Source organism: Gallus gallus, chromosome 2 (genome assembly GCF_016699485.2).
Source record: "Gallus gallus isolate bGalGal1 chromosome 2, bGalGal1.mat.broiler.GRCg7b, whole genome shotgun sequence".
NCBI lineage: Eukaryota > Metazoa > Chordata > Aves > Galliformes > Phasianidae > Gallus > Gallus gallus.
The window spans coordinates 116,319,305-116,332,411 of NC_052533.1; the positions used below are offsets into that span (position 1 = coordinate 116,319,305).

Below are 13,107 nucleotides of genomic sequence, written 5' to 3' on the forward strand. Positions count from 1 at the left end.
GGAACATGCTCATTTTTGCTTTCAGTATGTTATGTCTGTGTGTGTGTGTGTAGACCTGTGCTTATATATAAAAATATTAGATCTTGATTAACATATACCTAAATGAATAGAATATAAATAGGAAGCACTGACTGCAGCGCTTTTCCCCTCCCGCATTTTGATGATAAATATGACCTACAACGAACCTTAGGAATCATACTAAAAATATCAGTTTGTATCAAATATTGAATGGATAATGGCTACTAGTATTAGTAATCAGTTGGAAGTAAGCGATCCTTCACCTTGCAGTAAGCCTACCATGGTTCTGAACTCATGAAATTCAAAATCCAGTATTCCCCCGAACTTTGACTATTTTTCTGATCTTATTTTGTTTGTTCTTTAGTTTTTGAAGTGTTTATTATTTTGAAAACTGTATTTGCACTTATCAGAGTAAGCTGGGCACTCCTGCTTGAAAGCAATTCCTTGGAGATACCGAAGTTTCAATACTATCACATGCACACAAAGATTATATTAGATTTCATATAACGAATACTTCTTCTCTAAGTGGAGTTCTGAAGGTATGACTTCTATTCTCGGGGGAAAAAAGAACAGACAGGATTTCTATAACCCTACAGTCTGCATGCTGTGCATGTCATGTAGCAATAAATAATTCATATTTTGACCTTATGGGATACTTTTTACCCACGGATTTCAAAGAGCTTTCGCAAAGGTGGATATATGTTGTATTATCTCTAGCTTATAGATCGCAGGATAAACAGAGAAATGAAATGACCTACTCAAGGTCATCCTGTGAGCCAGGTGTATGTAGGTAGGTAACACCAGGCACGCTGCCTTTTTACTCAGGTTGCAGCTTACAGCAACACTATGAAAACGGCCAGCTACTGCCTCCAACTCGAACAATACCCATGAGAACGCACAGTGGATGTTAGCTCTTTGACAAATTTGTAAGTCTAAACACACCCAGGAGGAAAAACAAGAAAGGACTGGCTCTAGGAAATGGTAATGGGAAAGTGTGCTACCTCCATCAGCAAAGCTATCAGCATCTCCTCAACAGGGATGCACAAATTTGTCTCTCTTCCACAGTGCATATTTCTTGGAGACCACATCAGAGACCAGTCTGCACTTGAAAAAAGTAGTTGCAGTCTACTAAAACATGAATGATACTGATAGGTATTTCAGCAGATTATTTTCTGATGCAGATTTCATCACACCTCGAGAACAGCTCAACTTGAAAATAATTTACTTCAGAAATATTGATTCGACCTACAAAAAAATACCAGAAGAAGGTATACTCCAAGGACTACGGTTGTTTAAAACAGAATTGAGGCCCACTATTCTAAGAAATCAAAGATATTCTTTTACATTTTCACGAGCTGAAAAAGTAGTGTTTTTCCTAACATTAGTGTTAATGTGAAAAAAAAGAAATTTAAACCCAAAATAAATATGCAAGAAATGCTCTGTAGAAAAACTGTTGAACTGCAACCCCCAAGCTAATCCCTACATTTGAGGACATTTATAAGACTACACCACTGTGGGAAGAAAAGACAGTTTAGTTTATTTGTTAGTTAACATCACAGTTATAATGGCTTGGATTAAACATTTAATCTTGCAATTCTCTGAACTGTCTTACCTAACGTTAAGTCCAAGGCTCTATTCATGTCCTTAACTGCAAAGATTATGTGCAAATGCTTTGTTGGCATTGGATCAGACCACTCCTGATTTTTCAGGGTGGAGCCTTGATGCTGTATCAGACTGCTGAGGACTTAAGAGCATACAACAGGCACAAATTAATCTGTTGTGCTGCCCTCTGAAGAGCAGGAGCAGTAGGACCCAAGGTCTAAATGCGGTAGCCAAGGGAGATAACAAAAGTGAGGTTGTGTCTTTGTCTTCCTTTGCTTTGCTTCTTTTTCTTTCCCTGAAGAAAGAACGTACACTGATGTGCCACAAAGGACAACTTAACTCTGTTGAAATAGCACAATATTTAAGCAAGCCAAAGATTTATATTTTACTGGCAAAAAAATAGTGCCACTATTATTACCACTGACATATAACAATTCATAATAAAACATGATTCCATGAAAGCACACCAAAGCTAGATTCAACTGACACAGCATACGAATGCCCCCTTCACCAAAAAACCCCCAAGTTTGTTAAAAAGGGAAAAAAGAAAAGAAAAGAAAAAGGGGAAGGAAGAAAACAAATCTCAAACCACACACACTCCTTCCTCTGCATGTGCTAAAATGAGGTAAACCCAAAACGTGGCAACTGCAAACCAAAGCATCATTTTGAAACAAAAAATAGTAGTTCTTGTCTGTGCTGAAAGAACAAAATGAACTTAAAAGATATACTCCGTGCATTAAGAAAAGACAAGATTTGCCAGCATTTTCCCAGGATTAATTAAAGGGAAATGATTTTAAATCCCTCTCTTTTTTTTTCCTAGCCTCTCCCAGCTGAATTGAGTACCAAAACACAAAGCAGGCAGGGAGATAGCTGCTGTTTTCTGACCAAGTCATCCACAGCAAGGCAATCTGATGATGTTTTGGAGAACTTTTTAAGCTTTCAAAACGAACTCGTTCTGAGGACTGAGTGATATACGTTCCTCTGTGCAAATGGAGTCCTACAGACAGTAAAATGAAACATGCATATGTCATCAAAAATTCCTGCGCGGGTTTTTACGAGAAGCTGTTAAAAGTCTTGGTACTTACACCTGGCTGCAAAAAATAGCCAAATACACTGAACAGGTGAGTAATGCTTCTCAGCAGAGTTCGGTCTTTGATTCCCATACAGCTGAAGTGTAAGCAGGGATATCAGCATCAAGGACAGAGCTGCACGCAGCCCCAGCAGAAGAGAGCTGCTGCGCCAGGCGTGTTTCACCACAGTTCTCCCCATATCTCTCTATATGTAAGCTCCTTACCTTTTTTTCCGCCCCTCACTACTACTTTCACCACCTGTGCTTAAGTAGATACTATGCAAATCATTATAATCTTATTAGCTTTAAGTGGTCACGTCTGCAAACATGGGCACTGCGCCTCTGCTTTCGCCAATCAGCTTTCACTAATCTGCACACTAATATTGCTCTGGCTGCGCTCGGGATTGACTGTCACGAGGTCAAAACAGTCACCTGAGCCGACACGGACCCCAAAAAGCACACTCTTCTGCTGAAGACTAGCATCAAGCTAATTCCTGCCTACATAGAAAATGAGGGTCAAGTGATCCTTTTTTCATTTCAGAGATGTTTGCTGCATCTCATGCATTGTCCAAAGCTGATGTCCCCTCCAGCTTGCATGAGCAGCTGGCTGAAGAGAAATCTCTCATCAGATTCCTCACCTCAGGACAAGGATCTTCTGCATTCTTACCCAGTTTACAAAAGAAGAGTGCCAAATTCAACAGCTTCACTCTCGTAGTGAGTATTTCGCCTTAATTTTGGTGCTTTTTGTGAAAAGAGGTTTAACTCTGCACCTTGTCTATTTACCATTCCCTAGTAAATTAAATCTATCAGGAATAAAACTTCTTTTAACTAGATTTAAATGGCAGATTACTACTTTTATTGTGAAGTTCCACAGCCAACGTTTAGCTCAGCGTGCAGCAGACAAACAACATCTATATGCTAATTTATTTGTAATGATTTTCCAATGGTTTAATGACAGTTTAAAAACCTCTCAATATCCAGAATATTCTTGTGACAATAATTCACTCGTAGTGACCTAAATATTAGAGATACGGCAGTAATGGTGCCCTTTTGTGACACGACTTTGACACCTGAATTAGACTAGGAAAGCACTGACCCAGTTAAGTTATGCTTCCATACAGGACAATAAGGAAAGAATTCCACCAGGCTGGGAAAGTTATCTTTTGGGAGCAGAATAGCAGGAAAGTTAAGAGACAAGCACACAATGCATTATTGTATCTGTATGCAAGGTGATAGCTATTGTCTGTTGCCTTTTCGGAGTGAGAATAAAGGAAACCTAAATTAGGTATTTAGATAACACTGAAAGGAAACTATGCTAACATGGCACACAGGAGTTTCACCTACTTACCAAAGAAGAGATAGGAACTTTTTGTTCAATTTATAATGGAAACCTTCCTAGGCTGCTTTAAGTGATACTGAAAGTGTCATTTTAACTATTTTATTTCCAGAAATTATTACAGAAAGAAAAAGAGAAAAATGCAGGTGCTATGAAGTATGTAAAACTTGTTCAAGATTTAATACATCCCTCAGAAAGTCAACGTGTTTTCCATTTTATAGAATTATGTAGTATATTTTTTAAGTAGATATTAATTGTTGGAGATGTTTCAGTTCCTGCAATATGTAACTAGTTAGTCTGTTATTCATAAAATAGGACATGTGTACCTGTCCTTCACTTAGATTTCTACTTTAATCAGTGAAACTATGGAAATAACCCCATCATATTTCAATAAAGTTTCCATAAGAACATTTTGGGACATTCCTTTTTGCACATCAAAAAGATCAAGAAAAATGAATATAAGTTGCTAAAATAACTTCCCTTCTCAAGTATAAAATCCATCTTGTTAATTAATTTTCCTTTCTGCTCTATACATTAAGGAACATTCCCTACCAAGCTGGTTTTTTCTTTTCTATATCCCCAAAGTAGAACAAATTCAGAACATCTACTTCAAGTTGGCACTTACAAGGTAGAAATGTGGCAACAGCAGTCACTATTTTCAGGTGGAATAGCTGCCATGCAAACAGCAAATCCTTGCAAGTCATGGCCACAACAGAGACAAGTCTCTGACGTTGAAGAATTACGCTCCTACCCTGAAGATCAAGATTACTCAATCAGGCTTTAACGAGGTCTGTTGGGTCACTCTGCCAACCCAGGAGTTCCTACCAAGGCCAGCTCTCTGCCACCTGATTTCTGCTCATCAGTACAAGAGAAGGATGGATGGGTGGTATTTTTAAACAATAAGGTTTGTTTTAGTGTTTTTTGTTTGTTCGTTATTGGAGGGAAAGCTAAAAATCAGTAGAAGGAATTAGTTGACAATAAGGTATGTTGTTTGGCATTCGAGTAGTTTTCATTTCACTGTATTTTAACAAACAGGAAAGTTTCAAAATCCTGTGTGACCAAATCAATCAAACTCATGTGCTAACAGTCACTGAGCCATTTAAGTGCCTTAAAGCTTTCAGCAGAAGCTCTTTGCTGCAGGTACAGGCATGGCTGAAGTGAATACATTTGTTTCCAAAAACAAATGGAATTAAACCCAGCAGTCAATGTAAAGTGCAAGCTTCAACATGAAGGAAAAAAAAAAAAAAGAAGAAAAAACACCTTTATTTTATCAGTATTTGAAAATTCTTCCTTCCTTCAAAACAACATTTTTCAGTATCTTATTTATCTTACTACCATATGCTTGCAATTCCCACTCTCCGTAAAAGTCATCCTGGAAAACCAAAGGCAAATTTTTGTGAACCGCAGTTATAATAAAATAACTCCCTCTCTGGAATGGTCTGCTGAAAGCTTGGAGTGCTCCCATTGCACCCCTCCACATCTGGCATGCACATCGGATTATAAACCAGTGGGCAAAGCAAAGAGATGGGAAGGAAGATAGTGGTCACATTCGCATCACAAACACAAGGCAGCACACCTTCTACAATGTAGACTTGTTTTCCTGACCGCCAGTGTGTCAAAGCGTGACAACCAAAGGCAAACATGGGAGAAGTGCATACACAAAAATCCTCCACTTCAGCCAGTTCCCTGATAGGCCCCGGGTTATATGAAATATACTCAGAAGGCTTCGCAACCATCGTTCTGTGCCAGCAGTGCAACCGGGCTTCTGACTTCGTTGACAGACAAAGTTCACAGGAAATCACTCTCTCATTCACAAGACTCTTTCACTTGATGTCATTTGTGATTTCATAGGTACAAATGAAACCAAAGCCCAGCCAAATGGCCTTCATGTCATAATATTTTTGTCAGACTAATAAATGTAGTTTATCCACTGATCTTGCTGTTCAAAACTCAACTGGAAAAATGCACGCACCAAAAAGAGCCCAAGAACCAAACGGGATTATTGGTAGGGCCATTTCCCAGGTCTCTCTGAAGTCACACTTCCTCATCCCTTCAACCCCACGGCAGCAGCAGGACACATAAAACCTTCATCACGTCTTTAAGGCTCAGCAATAAATACCCTGCAGTCTGAATTATCGAAATTATTCAGAATGGTCAAATGATTTTTTGTTCAAAACCAACTTGGCACGCTGCTCAGGAAACCATTAAGGCAAACAAGAACGACAGAAGTTGGATTCTTTTTGCTAAGCTAATTGATGGCTGCACCAAAATGAAACATGCAACTGCATATGCAAAACTTTCAAAGACGCACTGTATTACAGTTACAAAGCGACTTCCCCTCCATGCCCGCTGTAATATGATCGTAATTGCTGTGAAAGGGCGAGAGACCGACTATATGTTAAACCCTGCCATCTGTAGGTGCTTTACACAGTTCCATTTGCTGCTGCCGGGTCAAAAGTTTACTGTTTTCACTTGTTCGTAACCAATCACGGCAGTCTTTGCTACATATAATCTTTGACCCGCTCTCAAAGCAATTTTTGTATTACATAGTCATATGATTACACTGAAGAAAAACCTACCCACACATTTTATTAAGAATACATTTCTTGTTGGTTAGCTTAATAATTATCATTTCCATATTCAGTAAGCGTACTGTAGAGATATTGTTCTTCCCAGTGAACTCCCCTGGAGCCCAGCAACCGTGCTGAATCCTCCCCGTAAAGAGCTCCAGCAGTTCTGGCCGTGCGCAGTTGGAACCACATGCAGAACGTGGCTGGAAGGAGCTCACTGTACCTGCAGCTTGGAAGAGAGGGGAGCAATAGCTTCATGTGCCTTGAGAGGGGGAGGAGAAGCTCTGCAGGCATTTCAACTAACTTTTTGCGTTCACTGTGAAAGTGTCTTTGAAAATCAGGATTTTCACATGAATATCCCTACGTATTTAACGTAAACACTGAATACGTAACAGGAGGTTGAATGGAGATGTTTATGCTGCTGATATTATTACTATTATTATTAAAATATTTACAAAACAAGCAGTCCCACAAACAACAGGGTTAATGAAGCCTCATCTCCACAGATTTGCATCTCCTGCTTGGTTGACTTCTGCATCTAGAAAGGCAAAAGCTTTGAAGGAAGCTTTTCCCACAGCTGGACCGTTTGTGAAAAGCCTATCTTTTCCCATTCCTAGGATTCACACGCAACTAATAAGATTTAAGATTATTTCATGCTGCAACCTTTCCCTTTGTCAGGACATGTCTAGGTGCTCCCACCTATACCTGTTTTCACAAAATGTGTGGGCTCTGACTTCAGAGATCTCTGCTTTGCCAAAAGATGTGACCAAAATCCCCAACAGCCGCCACCAAAGAGAGCAGCGCCGGATCTGGAGGTTGGTGGCCCTACCACAGCAGGGGGGTTGGAACTTGATGATCCTTGGGGTCCCTTCCAACCCAAGCCATTCTATGATTCTATGATTCTGTGAAGGGAGATGAAGAAACAATGCGAGTGCGTGTGTACACAAGTGCATGCTGACCTCATGACCTTTCATTCAACAGAAAAGAAGACTAAAAATAAATGAGAATACATGACCTTATAATTTCTTACAAAGCTAATTTAGATGGCCCAAAGAAGACAGATGGTTATACTAAAAGACTCTTTAACACAAGTATCATAAGATTTAAATCTACCTACAGTTGGATTTTGCTAGGCAGTTTTCAAAGGAAAGCAGACAGTCAGACCCCACATTTTCCAACAGAAGTTATACAGAAAGAGATACATTTTCAAGGACTCGTATTTTACTGTAGTCTATGAATTGTGATAGATTTGTGATCCTTTACTTCCTTTTTTAAATTCAGTATTTATGCACATGCACTCTATCTCCAAGGACAAACTAAAGTCGACACTCATGAATAGTTGCATAGCTGTGTCTCATGTCTGATTCTTACATGCTAAACCCTTTGTAAATGTAACAGAGAACAAAAGCAAGCCCACGCCACTGAAAATATCAGTCAAATAACATATACAAGAGAATAATCAAATGAATAACATTCGATCACTTCTAAGCAGTTCATAAGAATACATTCACACTCAATGCATTCACACTCAAAATTAAAATTATGTAGTCACAATCATTCACATAAAAGCAAAGAAATTAAAAAAAAAGAAAAAAGAATAAGAATTACCCCAAACATATAAACCAAAAACAGTCTGAAACAGCCCATTATCATCTTACCTCTTGCGTTACAAAGACCATAGGATTTTACTTAGCAGCTGCTAAACAAAGACTGATGCTCTGGCATCTGTCTGCTATGCTTATTGCATTTGTGCTTTGTTACCAACCATCTACCCAATTCAGAAATTAACACATATAGGTACTGTCAAAAGCAAAACAGAAAATGTGCTTCTAAATCAGTGTCTGCACTTGGAGGTACTTCTATGGCTCTATCTGAACATGTAATTAGAAAAATGTTGATCCATTCTCCATCACTCCTGTCTAAAATCTTTAACAAAGTCGTAGACAAGATCGATCTATTTATGAACCTAATGGTTGAATAAATCTCCATGTGCTTGAAAAATGCTGGTTTTTTTCTACATTTTTTGTGCCCCCTATTAACAACAGTGACAGAAGATTAATTTAAAACACTGCAGAAAACAAGCAGAATTTTGAAGTTTCACTACTTCTCCTGAACTCTGTAATTTTTCTTTCTGGAAAATAAAAGTCTGCCTGAAATAGAAACCAGATTTGGAAGAAAAATGGAAAGATCTTATGACCAAAAGTTGAGAGAAGCCCTGAAACCACCGTTAAATTATTGAAGATAAGGACTGGAACATTACAGTAACAAGAGTTCAGAAATCTTCTACATGAGACTACTGCTCAGTAGAAGTCCCACCAGAATAAAAATACGCAGGATTTGAACCCAGGTGGTTATAGCTCCTTTAAAGAGTGCATCACTTCTAATATTTCTACAGCTCAACAAGAAATATTAGAAAGTTTGCAGGTACAGAGCATGAATTTATACTACCGTTTATATTACTGGGGCAATTTGGAGAGTCCAACACTGATCTGAGCATTCTGGTTAGCTGACTTGCAAGGGCCCCATCCCTGACAAGGAGAAACAGTCTATCCCTAGGAAGCAGATCTTTCAGGCCAGAAACCATAGGGCAGCAGCCTGATGAGGCTCAGTGGGATTTCATGTAGGTCCACAGAGCACCAACTGCGGGGAAGTGCGATGCAGGAGAATTGGTGCTTTCATTCAATTTAATTAAGGAACAACAATCCTGCAAAAAAAAACTGGAGGCCAAGACTAATTGCAGTGATCCTCTACCACGGTACATGCATTTCTGTGTTTGTGCCTGAGTTAAGTAATACAGATTATCTAAATAGACAAGCATAAAAGTAACTTAGAGTTTTTCCTACCGTCAGCTGAAAGAGAGAAATAATGCAAGCTGAGATCTTAAAACTAAAATCTGAAAGCCTTTTTTGTACATCATTTTCGTATTGTTTTGTTTTCACCTGAATCTCCTCATCACAGCTAGAGCTTAATGCTTCCCTTAATGCTCAATGGTGAAAATTCTTAAAACAGTCAACATGAGAAAACGCAGAATTTAAACAAAATGTAAATAGTATAAAAAATTGAAATCTTCATTTAGTATTTAACCTTACGATAATAAAAATACACAACTGAGCATAGAGATAATTGCTTTGGACAACCTGCATCTATTAAATAAATATTCAGTGCTCTCATGTAATGGGTATGCGTATTATCTCAGGATAATAAAATCTTTATAGACTATCACAGCATACCAATGACAAATACATATACATGTACTGTGGTTTTTTTCCATTCCAACTTCTTATGCTCTTTTCACATTTAATAGTTACTGTCTCAAATCAATGTTTAAATTTCCCTAAGATGCAATATAAAACTATAACATAATCTACAATAATACCGTGTCTCCTCAGAAAGTACTATTTGCCTTCTCAAATGGCAATTAGAAGTTAGAATCTGAATCATGTCACATTCAAACTTTATGCTTTTTATATACCACGGTAGCTTGTAATTGATAAATGCATGTTTAATGAGCAGTCTTGAAGGATGTGGTTTTCTATTAAAAGAGGTCAGTTATTATAAGGGCTTTGCCATTGTTTTGGTGGTTGGCTATAGATTCCTCCCACCACCTGATTCCCACAGACATCACCTCTGAGTCTTCGTGGTAGTCGCTGACCTGACAAGCCTTCACATGCCACAAGGAGTTATCCCAGATATACAGCCAAGATGCCAGTGATGAAATAACACTGGACCACAATGGTTGGAGGCTCTTCTATCAAGCTCCCTCCACTGCCCTAGGGGCTGTCCTCTAAACTGAACTGGGACAAGCCCGGAATAACGTCCATGTGCTGGGCAGCACCTGCTGCTTCTGAACTGCCCACCTCTTTTGGCAAAAGGCAGAGACAGACATCTCCTGCAGGCTGGTCTTGGCCCACAGACCACCTCTGGGACCATACTATAGCACAAATGAGAGAAACCTATTCATTGCACTGAACTGACTGGTCCTACTACCCTCTTTGACAATACAGCCCCTTCCAGTCACTTAAGTCAGTGAGAATGCACCACACAATGTGAGTACGTTTCAACAGCTGAGATTGGATTAGGAAGGCAACCATGAAGGAAACTATGGCCATGTCATGCTAGCAAAGGAACATGAGTAACTCTGGCAAGTGCCTAAGATAAGGCTCTTCTGAATGAGTGATGATAATGCTACAGTTATGTTATAATTAATTATTACCTATGCACAGAACAGAGTACGGAGAAGCTCAAATGTAAGCTGTGTCACTGCTTCCCTTCAGAGTGAGAGCTGCATGTTCTCTTAAAACATAGGAAGACAAGAACAAGAAGGAATCTTTTACACAGCTGAATATGTTATAACCCTTAGTGTGTCTTAAAGTTTTAGAATGAAAGAAACACTTCAAACAGCCACAGTTTTTCACAAGTCTTATAGCAGTTCTCACTTTCCTTGGTCTTCTCCTGTCTTCCCTGTTAAAATACAGCCAAAAATTCTGGGAAGCTCCAAGCACAACTGTCCTGACTTCTGTTCCCTTCACGATGTTGTAAATTGGTTTTTATGCAGGGGCTATTAAGCCCTCAGGCTGGATGTTAGGAAAAATTTATTCTCCGAAAGGGTGGCCAGGCACTGGAACAGGCTGCCCAGGGGGCGGTGGAGTCGCTGTCCCTGGAAGTGTTCAAGAAACGTATAGATGTTGTACTAAAGGACAGTGGTTCAGTGGGGAAATATTGACGGTTGGACTAGATGATCTTGGAGGTCTTTTCCAACCTTGGTGATTCTATGATTCTAGCACTTCTTTTGCTTTTAAAATTCCATTCAAAAAGATGAATCAAGGTTCTGGACATCCATGTAGATCTCCTGGTTGTGACAACAAAATGGTTAGCCAGCTTTTCCTAAAGAAGGGAAAACCTTGGGTAGCACAGTATGAAGTAGTCTTTTTAGGGATTACTTCTTGCATAAAGTAAAAAATTGTCATCATAAATGCATAATACTCCGCAAGGCCTTGGGTAAATACTATCCACTATTTATCTGATAGTGGAAGAGGAAAGCTAGGAAAGGGAAGCAAAATGTTTCTTTGCCATCATTTTATGTGTAGGACAGAGTGATGTTTGTTGAGCTCGGCCTGAAGGTTCTTACAGGGCTTTGCAAAATGTCATGCAGCCTCTCACATGACGAAAAGCCACTCCAAGGCTGTCAGAACAAGAAAAGCTCCACTACCGATCCTGGCTATGTGGCAAGTGCTTTCATCTCAGCAACCGAGCAGGGCTTCCCCAGAGCTCTATTGAGAGAGCTGCCTGTCCCTGGACAGGCTCCTCTCTGGCTCCCCCCAGCAAGCAGAGAGAATACTCAGGAGGAATTTGCTGTTCAAGTGCCTGACAGCAGCAGAAGCAGAGAAGCAATGACAGGCCTTTTCTGGATGAGAAGCAGGAACTCTCCTCAAAGGCCCCATACAGCCTAAAACATATTTAAAATGACCTGTGAGTATGGGAGCCAAAGAGGAACTTTCTTATCCTTCTGTATTTGCTGTGCTTTTCTGCCATACCGAGCGCACGAGTAGAGACAAATAGGTGAATTAAGTCAGAAAAAAAGCTGTCCAAAACAGCTGAGCAATCAGTCCTCAAAAAATTAATGATACAAGACTTTGAATAAAGCCAATTTGTAATGGAATGTAAGGAGGGAAGTCCCTGAAGAGAGAAGCTGTCTACCAGCTCTGTGGCAGGTTTCTGCTGCCCCGTGCAGTTTATGGTGGCTGGCAGCCAGCTTGGCGAGGCTGCCCTGGATGCAGGCGGGGCCTGGACACAGGCCAGGCTGGGCATCACTGCCAAGCGCAGGGTGAGCAAAGATCCTCTCTGTGAATTTGGTTACGAGCGAGAATATGGGGGTTTCCAAATGTTCCTCGGAGAGTCGAGTTCCCTGTTTATACAGGGATGGAACACGTGAAATAGAATACTTTACTCTGTTAGAGAAAACGAGCCACAGATTGTTAATTATATGGCTATTTGCACTTTGACTGGAAGAGGAAGTAAGCTGGTTATAACTACTTTGGGCTTCACTCCTGCAACTGCATTGAAACCACATTTATGACAGCCGAAACTATGCAATTTATATAATGTGGGCACTTCCTGTTTTTGAAGCGAGTACTCCACTACTATCACTTAGTCCACATTGATACATTCCAGTTCCAGAAAAGTTCAACATACTCAGTTTTGAAGACTGGCCTTAAGGTCCTATTTTACTATTTTTAAATGAGTAGATAAAAGTCATATATTAAACTACTGCTGTCGAGCATCTCCATTTCTAAGGCCTAATAATATTCCGCAGGCGTCAGGAAGCACATGTGCTGTACATGTGTGAGCCCCAAACACCCAGCTGTCATCAGGGTGTGCACAGGGCTGGCTGATGGTCACTGCACGTCCCACCGGGCAGGCAGCCTGCACTCCGACTACACACACCAGCAGGTCCATCTTTTCCCACTCAATATGCAGTATATTTCAAGCAATTTCTACTAGCAGCCTTATTA

General features: G+C 39.9%; 1 protein-coding gene across 13 annotated transcripts in view; it reads right to left on the minus strand.

The window, feature by feature from the left end:
* NCOA2 (nuclear receptor coactivator 2) overlaps positions 1-13,107 on the minus strand; it is a 192,466-nt gene that overhangs the window by 105,076 nt on the left and 74,283 nt on the right. The window contains exon 1 of one of the 13 annotated variants that reach the window (XM_046928545.1): positions 7,301-9,244. The exons of the other annotated variants lie outside the window; for them this stretch is intronic. The gene's annotated coding sequence lies outside the window, so the exon portion shown is untranslated. Of the gene's footprint in view, positions 1-7,300; positions 9,245-13,107 lie in introns of those variants that run through there. 13 annotated transcript variants of the gene reach the window in all.